This window comes from Pteropus vampyrus, unplaced genomic scaffold, assembly GCF_000151845.1.
Source record: "Pteropus vampyrus isolate Shadow unplaced genomic scaffold, Pvam_2.0 Scaffold571, whole genome shotgun sequence".
Classification (NCBI taxonomy): Eukaryota; Metazoa; Chordata; class Mammalia; order Chiroptera; family Pteropodidae; genus Pteropus; species Pteropus vampyrus.
In genome coordinates, this window is record NW_011889352.1 from 341,353 (window position 1) to 355,541 (window position 14,189).

Here is a 14,189-nt window from a genome sequence, read left to right on the forward strand (position 1 = left end):
ACTATTACATGTCTGAATTTTTATAATGAGTATATATTATTTATATAATCATAAAAAAGCTACATTCATTCTAAAAAAAAATGTTTCAGTGTTATTACTAGCCATTTATGTTTCTTTTATGAAAACATATTCATGTCCTTTGCCTGTTTTTCTGCTCACGTGGTAATCTCTCTTATTGACACATTTTTCCCAATTTGCTAATTGCAATCTTGTTTATAGTGTTCTTACTACTAAAAATCTTTAAATTATTAACTAAATATACCAATATTTTACTTAATGGTTTCTATTCTGATGAATTTTTAATTTCAATCTTTTTCTTCTCCATCAATACCTATCATAAAAAGCAAGAATATTAAAGATTTTAGAATATAAAGAGACATTCATAATGTTCTCCATTGTCGATTTCTGCTAGACCACTTCTTCTCCATATCTCCTTCAATTCCTACTCATTTGTGGCTCAGTAACTACATGCTGACAGATTATCTTTGTGGACCTAAAAATGCTGACATGTTGTACATATAAAGTAAATTTACTTTTGCAATTATAATAAAGCAACTCATGCAACACTAAATTAATCTGGATCAGAAACACTTCTCATTAACAAGCATGCTTCTAAAAAGTATCACAGATATAAGCAGGAAGGATAGGCTTCTGCTTATGGAAAGACAGAGCAGATATACTTCTTCCTATTCCTCCCACTAAGGACAATAAAAACACTGGACATTATTTATGAAACAAACATAAGATGACTCTGGAGGAAGGAGAGAAGAAGGCAGACTGCCTTGGGAACTCAGCCTCAAATATCCCGAACTTGGAGCTGATGAAACTAGTAACTCCCAAATACCAACAGGTTCACACATAAAAAGCCCCAAATGAAGTTAAAGAATCAAGAAAGGGGCAGTCTGGCAAGACCAAAAGCTTTTAGAAAACAATCACTCTACATCATTTGAACACCACAGAAAATTTGTGACTTCCACACCCCAACATATGCCAACAAAGACTGAGTGAGGTACCTAGACTTCCATCTTCATGAGACTGTAACAAGATGACTGCCAGGGTGGTGCCAACAGAGGCCATGTAGACAGCCAGGTTTTTTATCTCCGCCAGACAGTATCAAATCTTCACCTACCTGTGGTGTCAGCAGAGACCACAGCAGGAATGAGGTTCTCCCCATCTCCACTGATGCCCAAGTAGGGAAACAGGGCTTCTTGTTGTTACCAGGCAGAGTTGTGAGTTCTCAACAGTACCAAGTGATGATGAAAGTTCTGACTCTTTATCTGGCCTTCTCTAACACCAACCCAGTGGGAAGTGGGAGTGGTGCCTCACTGCTGAGTGGAGGTGATAAATTATGTATATATAATGTAATAACTAGAGCAGCCACTCTAGTTATTACCAAAAAGAAGCTGTAACAAAGATACACTCAAAAACACTATAGATTTAAGTGGAATTCCAAAAATTGTTCAAGTAACCCACAGTAAAGAAGAGAAAACAGAAATGAAAAACAGAAACAAAAACTAAAATGGCAGAAATCAGCCCTAATATAGCAATACTTACCTTAAGTGTAAATGGTTTAAATACAAAAATTAAAAGATAGACGTTGACAGAGTAGATTAAAAAACATGACCCAACTAAAAGCTGTCTACAAAAAACTCAATTCAAATGTAACAATACGAGCAAACTGAAAGTTAAAAGATGAAAAGAGATTTATAAAGCAAACATTAACCAAAAGGAAGGCTAAATTAATACAGAAAAGAAGGCTTCAGAGCACAGAAAATGATAAGACAAGAAAGGATCATTATATAACAATTAAAAGGCTGACTCACCAAAGAGACATACAATCCTAAATGTGTATACACCAAAAAACCAAGCTGTGAAATATGTAAGACAAAAGCTGATAGAACTGAAAAGAGAAATAACCTGCAATTATATTAAAGATGTCAATATCCCTCTGTCAACAATTTATAGAATAACTAGACAGAAAGTCAGCAAGGATGTAGAACTTAACAGCACCATCAACCAAAAAACCTAATCAACATTTATAGAATACTCCACCAAACAAGAATAGAATATATATTTTTCTCAAGTGCCCACAGAATGTATACCAAGATAGACCATATTCTGAGCCATAATACAAACCTCAACAAACTTAAGAATATTTAAATCATACACAGTATGCCTTCTCTGGCCCCAGTGAAATCTAACTAGAAATCAGTAACAGAAAAATAACGTGAAAACCTCCACACTTGGAAATCAAACAACGCACCTGTAAGTAATACCTGGGTCAATGAGGAAATCTCAGGGTAAATCAAAAGATACATCAAATTGAATAGAAAGAAAAATAAAATATATTGAAATTTGCGGGACATAGCTAAAGCAGTGTTAAGAAATTTGTAGCAATAAATGTACACCAGAAAAGAGGAAAAGTCTCAAATCAACAATTTAAACTTCCCCATAAAGAACCTAGGGAAAAAAAGAGCAGAAGAAACTAAAAGCAAGTAGAAGGAAGGAAAAAACAAGGAGCAGAAATCAATAAAACAAACACAAAAATAATAGAGAAAAATTAATGAAACAAAGCACTAGTTCTTTGAAAAGATCAGTAAGATTGACAAAACTATAGCATGGCTGACAAAAAAAAACAAGGGGGATACAAACTACCAATATCAGGAACACATCCAGGGATATCACTACAGACCCTGCAGACATGGAAAAAAAAGTAAGAATACTACAAACAACTCTACGCACATAAATTTGACAATTTCAATGAAATGGACCACTTTCTCAAAAAAACGCAAACTCCTACAACTCACCCAAAAAGATAATTATGAAAAAGATAATTAGAATAGCCCTAATAACTATCAAGAAAATTGAATTCATAATTTTAATACTCTCTAAAAAGAAATCTCCAGACACCCTTTCCCTGGAGAATTCTACAAAACATTTAAAGAATAAACACAATCTCTTCACAATTCTACACAATCTCTTCCAGAAAATCAAAGAGGAAACACTTCCCAACTCATTCATGAAGCTAATATTACCCTAATACTAAAACCACACAGACAGTCCAAAACCAGAAAACTACATCCCTATAGATATTCCTTAACAAAATATTTACATAAAAGGAATTATACACCATGAAAAAATCAGGTTTATTCCAGGAATGCCAGGCTGTCACAGTATTTGAAAATTGATCAAAGTAATCCACCATATTAATATACTAAAGAAGAATTACATGGTCATAGTAATCAATGCAGAAAAAGCATTTGACAAAATTTAATACCCATTCATAATAAAAACAAGAATAGAGTGGAGATTTATTAACTTCATAAAGTGCATTTGTAAAAAACCTATAGCTACCATTATAATAGTGAAAAATCGAATGGTCTCTCTCCAAAATTAAGAAGATGATAAGGGTATCCACTCTCACCATTTACTCTGCACAAAGCTGGAAGTTCTAGAGAGTGCAATAAGGCAAGCAAAAGAAATAAAAGGCATACAGATTGGAAAGGAAAAAATAAAAACTTTCCTCCTTTGCAAATGGCATGATTGTCTACAAAATAAAAACTTACCAAGGAATCAATAAAAGACACTCCTAGAATTAATAATTGAGTTTAGCAAGGTCACAGGATATAAAATAAACATATAAATATCAACTGTATTTCTTCGTGTCCCAAAATTATAAATATTATTTATAATTGCTTAAAGAAATGAAATATTTAGATATAAATGTTTTCTAAGAAAACATTGAAAGAATTTGTATGTTGAAAACCACACGATACTGATTAAAGAAATCCAAGAGGATCCAAGTAAATGTACAGACATACTTTGTTCATGGATTGGAAGATGCAACATAGCAATGTCTTTCAATGGGTGAATGGTTAAACAAATGGTGGTACATCTATACCATAGAATACTATGGTACTCCGCGATAAAAAAGAATGAACTATTGATACGTGCAACAACCTGTATGACTCTCCAGAGAATTATGTTGAACGAAAAAAAGCTGGTCTCCAAAAGGTTACATACTATTCCATTCGACATTCTTGAAATGACAAAATTATAGCAATGAAGAACAAATTAGTGTTTGCCCAGGATTCAGGAGGGGTAGAGATGGGAAAGAAATGGGTATGGCTATAATAGAACATGAAGGATCCTTCTTGTGAAGGAAATGTTCTGTATTTTGACCATGTCGATGTCAATATCTTGGTTGTACCATAGTTTTTCAAAATGTTACCATAAAAAAGAAAAACAATAAAGGGTACACAGAATCTACTATTCTGCCTGTGAATTATCTCAAAATAAAAAGTTTAATAAAAGTAGTCTTCAGAAATATACACTACGATAGTTCCTTCCCTTCCTATAGGTACATGCCATTCCTTCATGAAGAAGTGGAGCCTATTCCTTCTCTCTCCTTGAATCTGAGCTAGTCTTAGTAATTTGATGAATTTATAGGACTTTGCAGGGTAGGTCATAGCCTTTCAGCTTCCACCTGTCTTCTTGGAAAAGTTGCTTTGGTAGAAGCCAGATGTCACATAAGAAGTTTGATTACCGTGAGACTGCCATGCATGAAGTAAGTGATGCTAACTAGCCCATAGTCCAGGAATCATACAAGTGAGTAAATTAGCTATCTTGGACATTCAGCCCCAATGGATGTTTGAGAAAGAATCAAGGCACTAGACATATGGTCCCTTTCAAGCTTTCCCAGCTATCTTTTACCCTTTCGAGCCATCCCATATGATACCCTATAAATTGAGGAGCAGAGATAAATCACCTAATGCCCAGTATACTAAACCACAGGTTTGTAAGCATAACATCTAGTTGTTAATTTATACCAAGATTTGGCAAACTTTATCAGTAAAGGGTCAGAGAGTAATTTTTTAGGTTTTGAAAGCCACGCAGTCTCTATTACAACTACTCAACTCTGGGGTAGTATCACAAAAGTAACCACAGATAATATGTAAATAAATGAGCGTGGTTGTGTTCTAAAAACTTTATGGATATGGAAGTCTGAATTTCATATAATTTTCATGTGTCATGAAATAGTCTTCAAGTTTTTAAAAAATATTTAAAAACATAAAGTTTATTCTTTGTGGACTTTAAAAAAATTGGTTGAAGGTTACATTTGGCCCTGTGGGTAGTTTTCTAACCTCTGGTTTATACCATTAAGTTTGGAGACTTTTTTATACTACAATGGATATCTGGAACACAGATGAAAGTGTTTAAGGTAAAGGAAAATAATTCTGAAACTTATTCTCAAATTATTAAAAAAAAAAGAAATAATACATGTGTAGAGATATAAAAAGAAGACAATGATAAAGCAAATGTGGCAAAACGTTAACATCTGATGAAGCTCAGTGAAGGCTTAAGGAGTTTTTTAGTCTCCCATCCCCACCCCATAACCAATGTTGATTAACATTTGGGTATATTTTCTTCCAGCCTCAGTGCCAAAATAAATATAATTACTCCTTTTACCTTAGGTAAACACCAAAATGGCCCCATCAAGTCTTTAAGCAACAAACTACCCTTTCTACAGTGACACTTATTGAATCCCTTCTACTAATTAACATATGTGCTAACAAACTTACACATCAGTGTTTAAATATTCAAGTTTTAAAGAAAAAATGATCTGTGAGTATGTGTGTGGGAATAAGAATGTTGGGGGTAGGAATGATAACTAATGATCCCTCAAAGCTCTATAAACTAGGGAGGTTGATTTTTACTTTACTTGTGAGTAATAGCAAATTATACTTGCTTGCCCTCAGGAATAACCATACTGTATTGTGGTGGTTCTCAGTTTGAAGATTTGGGCATGTCATTTCAAAATAAATATATTTTTAATTTTAAAATGAAACTTGGGAAAAAACATCAAATAATGTTACTAGCTAACTTTTAAAACAATTCTATCAGTTTAGAGAGAAGCAAAGAGGTTAAAGAAGTCACATGAGAACAAACACAAGTCCATACACAAAGAGACCGCAAAAGGTATCGATCCAACTTTCTATATTTATTTTCTAAAAGATATTACCCTAGTGAAGAACTCTAGGAGATGAAAGATTTTTAAAATCATAAAGAAAAATACATTACTATTTATAATGATAAGATAAGAACGCAGTACATGCAATAGCTTCTTATGCTACAACTGTAACACTGATGGGGGGTGTTTTGTTTTGTTTTTGAGTCAAACTTCTACCTCATTCTGACCTTTCTACCAATCAACTTTCACTGGATCATGAGCCTCAATTTTCTGAGATTTATAACTACATAGAAACTAAAGTGATTAATAACATAAAGCCAATATGACTTTAATTTATGGGAAAAAATCAATATTAAAAGCATTAATGTATTATCCCTAGAAAATAAAATATGCAAGTGTTCCCAATAAGTCACAATCAATGTAACTGATACCAGCTACTGCCCCATACCTTCTCAAATCAAAAGCAGTATTTAAAATTTTACCTTTTAAAATGTGTAGATGTCTTAAAGTCTTTTAACTCTTATTTTAAATTCTTTATACCAAAATTGTAGTTATAAATAAAAATGTTTTTAAAATTTGAATTTAACTAAAAGTTTGAAAGTCCAGAGATTCCAAGAAATCAGTAGTTTCTGAATTAGAGTAAATTAAAGGAAAATAACCTATCATTTTCTTCCAAAGAGGGAACAGAACAATGTAATATCTTCTATGTCAAAATCTTTGAAAAGATCAGCAATGGAGTTGGTGAGGACTAGTTTTCTTGTCTCTGTCCTTCTCATATACTCTTGTGCAATCCCTACCCTGGTTTCTCCTAGCTTGCTCACAGTAAGCCATGCTTCACTTCTTACCTTACAAATGTCTCTGAATTTGGAGCCTTACCAAACCTACCACCAATCCTCCTTCCACTTCCTAAAGCTCCTAAAGCACTGGGTTGTAAAAGTCACAACAATAGAATTTTTGAGAGGTGCAATTTAGCTTGGAGATCTTGTATGATCTTTTAATTTTACAGATGTATTCAGCTGGACAGTAACAGGGTGAGACTAGAAACCAGGGCTCCTGACTGAAATGTTCTTTCATTTTGCAAGCCTTCCTTACTTAAGGAATAAGGGCATGTTCCAGGCTGCCTCTGTCATTTTACTAAACTCTAAAATCTCAGATTTGGAAAAAAATTTAAAGATTTTCTTGATAGTCTAAACACCTACTTAATCTAGATACACAAATGCACTCTGTATTATGCCTGCCAAGCAGTTACCCAGATCCTATCTAGATCCTAGGGAATCCATTAGCTCCTCCCAGACCACCCAGTCTACCTTCAGACAACCCTGATTGTTCTCCCCTATGCTGAGAAAAACCTATCTCTCTAAAAGTTCTATCCATTGATCCTAATTCTGCTTCTTGGTGCCAGGCTGAATACACCTACTTGCATTTCCAAGAATAGCCTTTCAGATAATATAAACAGCCCACTCTATATACCCTGGAGTATTTTCTCTTTTGTAAGCTAAATATCAACTCCTTAAACCTTACCTTGTCTGAATACAGTCCAACTTGCTTATAACCATCTTAAACTAGGATGCCCAGAACTGAAGCTAATACTCCAAATGTGGTCTGACTAGAGAAGGGCCCTTAACTTTCTTTCTTAGAGACCTCCATTAATACAGTTTAAGAACACAGTTGTTTTGCTTTTGTTTTATTAACAACCACATCACGTCAGACTCATAGTAGGCTTACCAACTAAGATCTTTTACTTAACTCTTAAGTCAAATCTCTTCCACTAAACACTTACATGGCAGGAATCTTTTAGACACTAGTGCATGGCTTTATATTTATCCCATTCAATGTAATCTTGTTAAACATGGCCCATGATTCTAGCCAATTGAGATCTTTTGAGAGCCTGATTCTTGATTCCCATATCCGCTATAATTTGAAACATGGCTTCTATATTGCACACAAGTAATTGAAAAAAATAAACAAAATAGGGACAAGCACCAAGTCTTATGGTAAGAACGCAGAAATGTTCTTTTGGACTTAAAATAATAAATTATCCAATTTCCAGAACATATTTTTTTCCATCTTGATAATAACACCACGGAACTTAGCAAACCCTTTACTGAGCTATAAATGTGGTATGTTTATCACATTTGCTTCATCTCTCAAAAGAGCAGATCTGTCAAAAAAAATGAACTCGGTTTTGTCTAACATGACTTTTTCTTAGTGATACCATTCTGGTCTCTTCCATTATTAACTGCTTATAAATAAACCACGGTTTATGTCATCTGTTTTTGAATCTTCCTAAGGCTCAATGTTAACTTGCTTAGTCTACAACTTGAAGAAAAACAAGCAAATAACAACAACAAAAAATTATCCTTGCCCATCTCTAGGTTTCTATTCTAGATCTCTCCTGATCCTGCTCTTTTTTAAAAAATTACCAGTGGAAATGTAGATTTTTCTCTTCCTTCCTTTGAAGGTTCTGATAAAAAAAAGCCTAGTTGAGATTTCTTTTTATTTTTAACTGTACCTTTCATATTCTTTTATTAAGTAATCTGCTTATCAAATTACATTTTAAAGCTATAACTTTTTATAGCCCTTAGTCTGATACCAGCTTGAAACTGCAGTAGTATTGTGCCTGGAATCTAATTATCTTTTCAATGCATATCTAGTTTGTATTTTGAATAGATTATCTTAATTCTGTGTGCTAACATTCAATATCTCAAAATCTGCTTGTTTCTATAAGCAAATACCACATTCATTGCGTTCAATAAAAATCAATTTTGCTGCTAGCAATAAAAGTATACTATGATTTCTATTTTACTATCTCTGATCACACACATTAAGAATGGATACCCATGCTGGAGCAATTGGATAGCTATATGGGAAAAAACAAACCTCAACCTCTATCTGACATTATACACAAATATTAACTTGAAATGAATCATTGACCTAAATGTAAATGCTAAATCTATAAAACTTCTACAAAAGAACTTCTAGAGAAGCCAAGGCAGGTTCATCCTGAATTCAGCCACAACATGGCAGCTGTTCTGATCAGGAAAATGATGGTTTTTGTCATGAATCCTCTACTACATCTGAGTCATTGTACAGCAATCCTCCACCATGCGTGCACTATCCACACTCCTGCTGGGTCCCCCTGGTGCTGCAGTTCAAGTGGATGCAAAGTCTAGTACAGCTGTGGTCTCACTTCTCTCCTACTGCCTCTTGCCCTGCCTGCAGCCTGCTCTGGGGTTCAAGACCAAGGGCGTCATCAAGAAGCGCTGCAGGGACTATGACGCGGTGAAGAGGAGCAGGCGGTGGTTCATCTACTGCAAAATGAACCCAAAGCACAAGCAGAGACAGATGTAGCTTCTTGGATTGTAAAATTATGTGCAAAGTTGTACCATTTCCCTGAGAAATGATGTTACCTTATCAAAGAGAAATAAAATGTAAATGTTCTGTCGAAAAGAAAAAGCTATTGGAGAAAATCTTCCTGAAATCTCTTGCAATATGCAAAGATTTCTTAGCTAGGACACAAAACATATAAGAGAAAATATTGATAACTTGGATTTCATCCAAATTAAATGTTCTTAAACATATTGTAAACATGAAAAGGAAAGATACAGAATTGGAGAAAATATTAGTAATGCTTCTATCTGCCAAAATGTTGGTATATAGACTATGTAAAGAGTTCTTAACAAATTAATAAGATGGTAAACAACCCAATTTTTTAAAATAGGTGAAAGATATGAATAAACAGTTCAAAACAAGATATACGAATGGCCAATAAGCACATGAAAAGATACCCAATAGCATTAGTCATCAAAATGGCTAAAATTTTGATTAAAATGTTTAATACATAACTTGATTACAGACCATCCTAATAACAAGAGGCAAATTTCAAAGTTGAAAATTTCCATTGACATTTCTAAGAAAACAACCTAATTATATAAAATTCAACTATTAAAATAACATAATCATATGTAACAATCTGCTTAATATATCAATCTCATGTGACCTAATTTATCCATTCATTTAAATATAATTAAGAGCATTACGTGCAATTGGGAAAACTTGTAGCAGAAGAATTTTTCTTTTATTTATTTATTTATTTATTTGTTTGTTTGTTTGTTTATTTATTTATTTTTTTGTGCCTACTACAGCACCTGGTCTTCCTAGGTGGTCTTCCTAGGTAGTCTCCCTCCAAGTACTAACCAGGCCCGACCCTGCTTAGCTTCCATGATCAGACAGGATCGGGCTTGTTCAGGGTGCCATGGCTGTAGACAATTTTTCTCCTTCTCATTCTACAAATTAACTAACACCTTAATTATTTCTTTTAGTAAACACTAAAAAATTGAATAATTCAAAGTTAAAATACAGTCTATCCCAAACAGTGTGTGAAACACTTATTAAGTGCCTACTCTACATGCTAGGTACAGGCTTGATTAGTAAAATCATTGTCTAAAAGTTTTACAGTCAAAGGGAGAAAAAACATAATGCACGCAAAAGCATCAAATATTAGAATTCAAATCTCATTGTCCTAAATGTGTTAAAATTTCCCTCCAACAAAAACAGTTGCTGGCTCACATTCTTCTCTCTTTTTCTCCTTTCAGCCCTCTCTCCCTGTTTGTTTGTTTTCTTTTTTCATGCTAGACATTTCAATTATGGTAAAAACTCCTTTACTTTGTTGCTATAGGAAAGAAAAGGCACTTAAATTATAACACTGAATTGTTTTACGTGGAATGGAGTCTATGTACAGTCTGAGACCCAATACAATTTGTCACAAATTTTTCATAATCCAGTTTCTTTCAAGCAAATTTGTCATCTCCAATATACTTGATATACATGGGAAGTTAATGTCTCAACAAATATTTTACATATTTGAATAATTAATGACTTGCCAAAGAGATATTTTTTTAGTAGTGCTTCAGAGACATCGTTCCCAAATTTCATGCAGAAGGAGCCATTCTAAAATGCAACGTTTGTCTATGGCCATGCCACCCTGAACAAGCCTGATCCTGTCTGATCTTGGAAGCTAAGCAGGGTCAGGCCTGGTTAGTACTTGGATGGGAGACCACCTAGGAAGACCAGGTGCTGTAGGTGCAAAAAAATAAAAAACAAGGGATTGTAAGCTGACAAGGGCCTTGCAGTCTGTGAGGTCAACCAAGGGTTGCCTCACCTAAAAAAAAATAATAATAAAATAAAATAAAATAAAATGTTTCTGTGTGAAATCAGAAAGTTAGGATCTTGTCCACAATAGGCATATAATAACTTTCTCCACAATATAAACAATTTGACAAATTAAGACCTGAGTTACAATTTTAAATTGAGGATCCTGAGTGGCAGAGAGGTTATTATAGGATATCTAACATAGAACCAGTAGTTACTACCTTATTTACTTTAGTAAAGATGCTATTGAAGTTGTCTGGCTCTATTTTACATAGATCAATTCCCTTCCTATTATAAAGCATTCAGTTTCCACTTTTCCTTTTTACCAGAATAATTTAAAATTCATACATAATCAAAAGAAAATACACATACACGAGAAAAGATTGAGACACTCTCACAGAAAACTAAATGGTATCCTGAATTGAACCCTGGAACAGCAAAGGGGCATTAATAGAAAAACTAGTGAAATCTGAATAAACTCTAAAGTTTAGTTAATAAGTAATATACCAATGTTTGTTTCTTAGTTTTGACAAATGTACTGCAGAAATGTAAGATGAGAACATTGGGGAAACTGAAGCTGAGTTAGGAATATATAAAAAACTTTGTACTATCTTTGCAACTTTTCTATAAACCTAAAATTATTCCAACAACAACAGAAAAACCTCCACCAAAAAAAAAAAAAAACAATGAGAAGGAATTATATGTATAATAAAAGCCTTTTAAATCTGAAAACAAAAAAAAAAGCACACATATCAATAGTAAAAGACAAAGACTCCAGTCAATAAATAGGTAAAAATGCACAGTTACAAAAAAGGAAAGGCAACTTGTTAAAGAATAAAAATATTAAATTTACAAACAAAAATGAAATTAAAACAAAATGAAACAATTTTTTTAACATCAAATTAGCAACTTAAAAATTATATTATTTGTAAAAGTATGGTGAGTCTGAGAATGCCATTGCTAACTATAAGGTACATTACTAAGATAATTTTTATAGAGCAATCTGACACAATATATCACAAGACAAAAAAATAGACTTAGTAATCCAACTTTTGGAAAAATAAACTAAGGAAATAATCTGGAACATAAAAAACTTTTATAAAAAATATGCTCACTAAAGCATTCCTGACATTTAATTTTTACTGAACAACCTATAAGACATCCACCATAGGAAAATAGTTCATTATAGCACGTCCACTTAATAGGCAGTTATTAACAATGACATTCACAATTTATAATAAATCTGAGGAATTCAGATTCAGAATTGTATAACCAAAGCATCATAATTTGGTAAAATAAATGAAAAAATTATGCTTGTAAAAGAGACTGGAAGAAAGCACATCCAAAGCATAAAAAATAGTTATCTCTGGGTGATGAGATTATAGGTACTATTTTCTCCTTATATTTTTTCTGTATTTTATGACTTTTATTATAAATGAGTTTCTTTTAAGAAACAAAAGTGGAGGAAGCATAATTTAAAATATGTATTTGGGTGGTCTTAATTTAGAGATAATTACCATAAAACATTTTGTACATACTGAAAACCATTAAAAGTATTTAAAGATGTATGTAATCATCAGTGAACTTCCTATAAAACCTTTTGGTACTCCTCAAAAACTATCAACCTTGCATTTGGCTCATATTAGAAATCAGATCCTACCCTCAATGAGTTTACAATCTAGTAGGAACCATGATTAAGTTACAAGAGCAAGTATAAAAGAAAAACAAAAGAAGTTAAATGTTTATTTAAACAGTAGCAAAGTGGTTGAGTATGAACTCTACAATCAAATAGATCTAATTTAAATCCTGGCTCCAATAATTGTGTGACCTTGGGCAAGTCTCAGCCTCTCAAAGCCCAGTTGCCCTTGTCTGTTATTTGGAGATAATAACAGTACCATGAATTACTGTGAGCACTAAATGAAATATTCAAGCATAACACCTGGAAATATGTCTGGCATATAGTTAGTATGTTTGACTATCAGGGTTATAGATATTAGAGGAAGGAAAGGAGATCAATAACAACGGGAATTAAGGAAGGCTTTACAAAGGAAGTAAGAATTCAGCTAATACTTGAAGGAAGATTAGAAATGGCTAACACTGGGCAGAGATGAAGAGCAATATTAAAAACTTTAGAGATTTGAAGAAATTGGGCATATTTTTATAACAGTGAACTATCCAACTACAAAAGACACATATAAACACTTCTTATGAAAGTGAAATAAACATTTTTAAAGAAAAAAAATGAGTCTCAGTAGTAGCATTGAGTCATTCATCAACACAGATTTATCTTCAAAATAAAAATTTTTCGTGCAAGTTAAAGTATCTCAAACAATACTACATAAAAATCACTTTAACAAAACAGTAATTGACACTAAAATATTTAACAACTAAAGTCTAGCCAAGAAAAACAAGTATCTAAAACAACCAATAAACATTTAAAAAATATTCAACTGCATTGGAAGAAAAGAGGAAAGAAGGCAAAAATTAAAAAAATAAAAACTAGAAATATTTTTGTACACACTAAGAAATTATAAGTTTAAGAAAAATAAAGATGTTGTTTTAAAAGGGGGTTCAATTAAGATTTCCTTAAACATTTATGCATATATTTTTATGATTCTAATTGTTCTTTCCTGTTCATATGTATTACAAGAAAACTCAATAAACTTGAAATAAGAAAAATTATTTTTTAAAATAATTCTAAATTAATGGAATGGCAGATTCTCTGATTCACAGAAATACATAGTTTCTGTTGAGATCCATTTTTATATAACCAATTCTAATTTAGTAGAATTATATCATTTATTATGATGATGAATTTTTTAAATTATCATCTTGTAAAATAAATTATATACCATTTTCTCTTAGACTTGAGGCAAATAGGCCTTTAGTGTAAGGTTTTATGTTTATCTAGATAGGAGTAAACTGTGTTTATTGTTTAAAGATGTTGCTCCTATTGTTCTACTTGAAGTACCAGACATATTATTAATCATTAAAAACAACAAGCTATTAAGCCAAACACTATGACTTTAATATTATCAAATATTTCCAAGTAAAATTAAAACAAAAC

General features: G+C 32.6%; 1 protein-coding gene and 1 pseudogene across 8 annotated transcripts in view; one reads left to right on the forward strand and one right to left on the reverse strand.

Annotated features, from left to right (window-relative positions):
* EHBP1 (EH domain binding protein 1) overlaps nt 1–14,189 on the reverse strand; it is a 322,192-nt gene that overhangs the window by 277,403 nt on the left and 30,600 nt on the right. The gene's annotated exons all lie outside the window — the stretch shown is intronic.
* LOC111733501 lies at nt 10,938–11,056 on the forward strand (annotated as a pseudogene).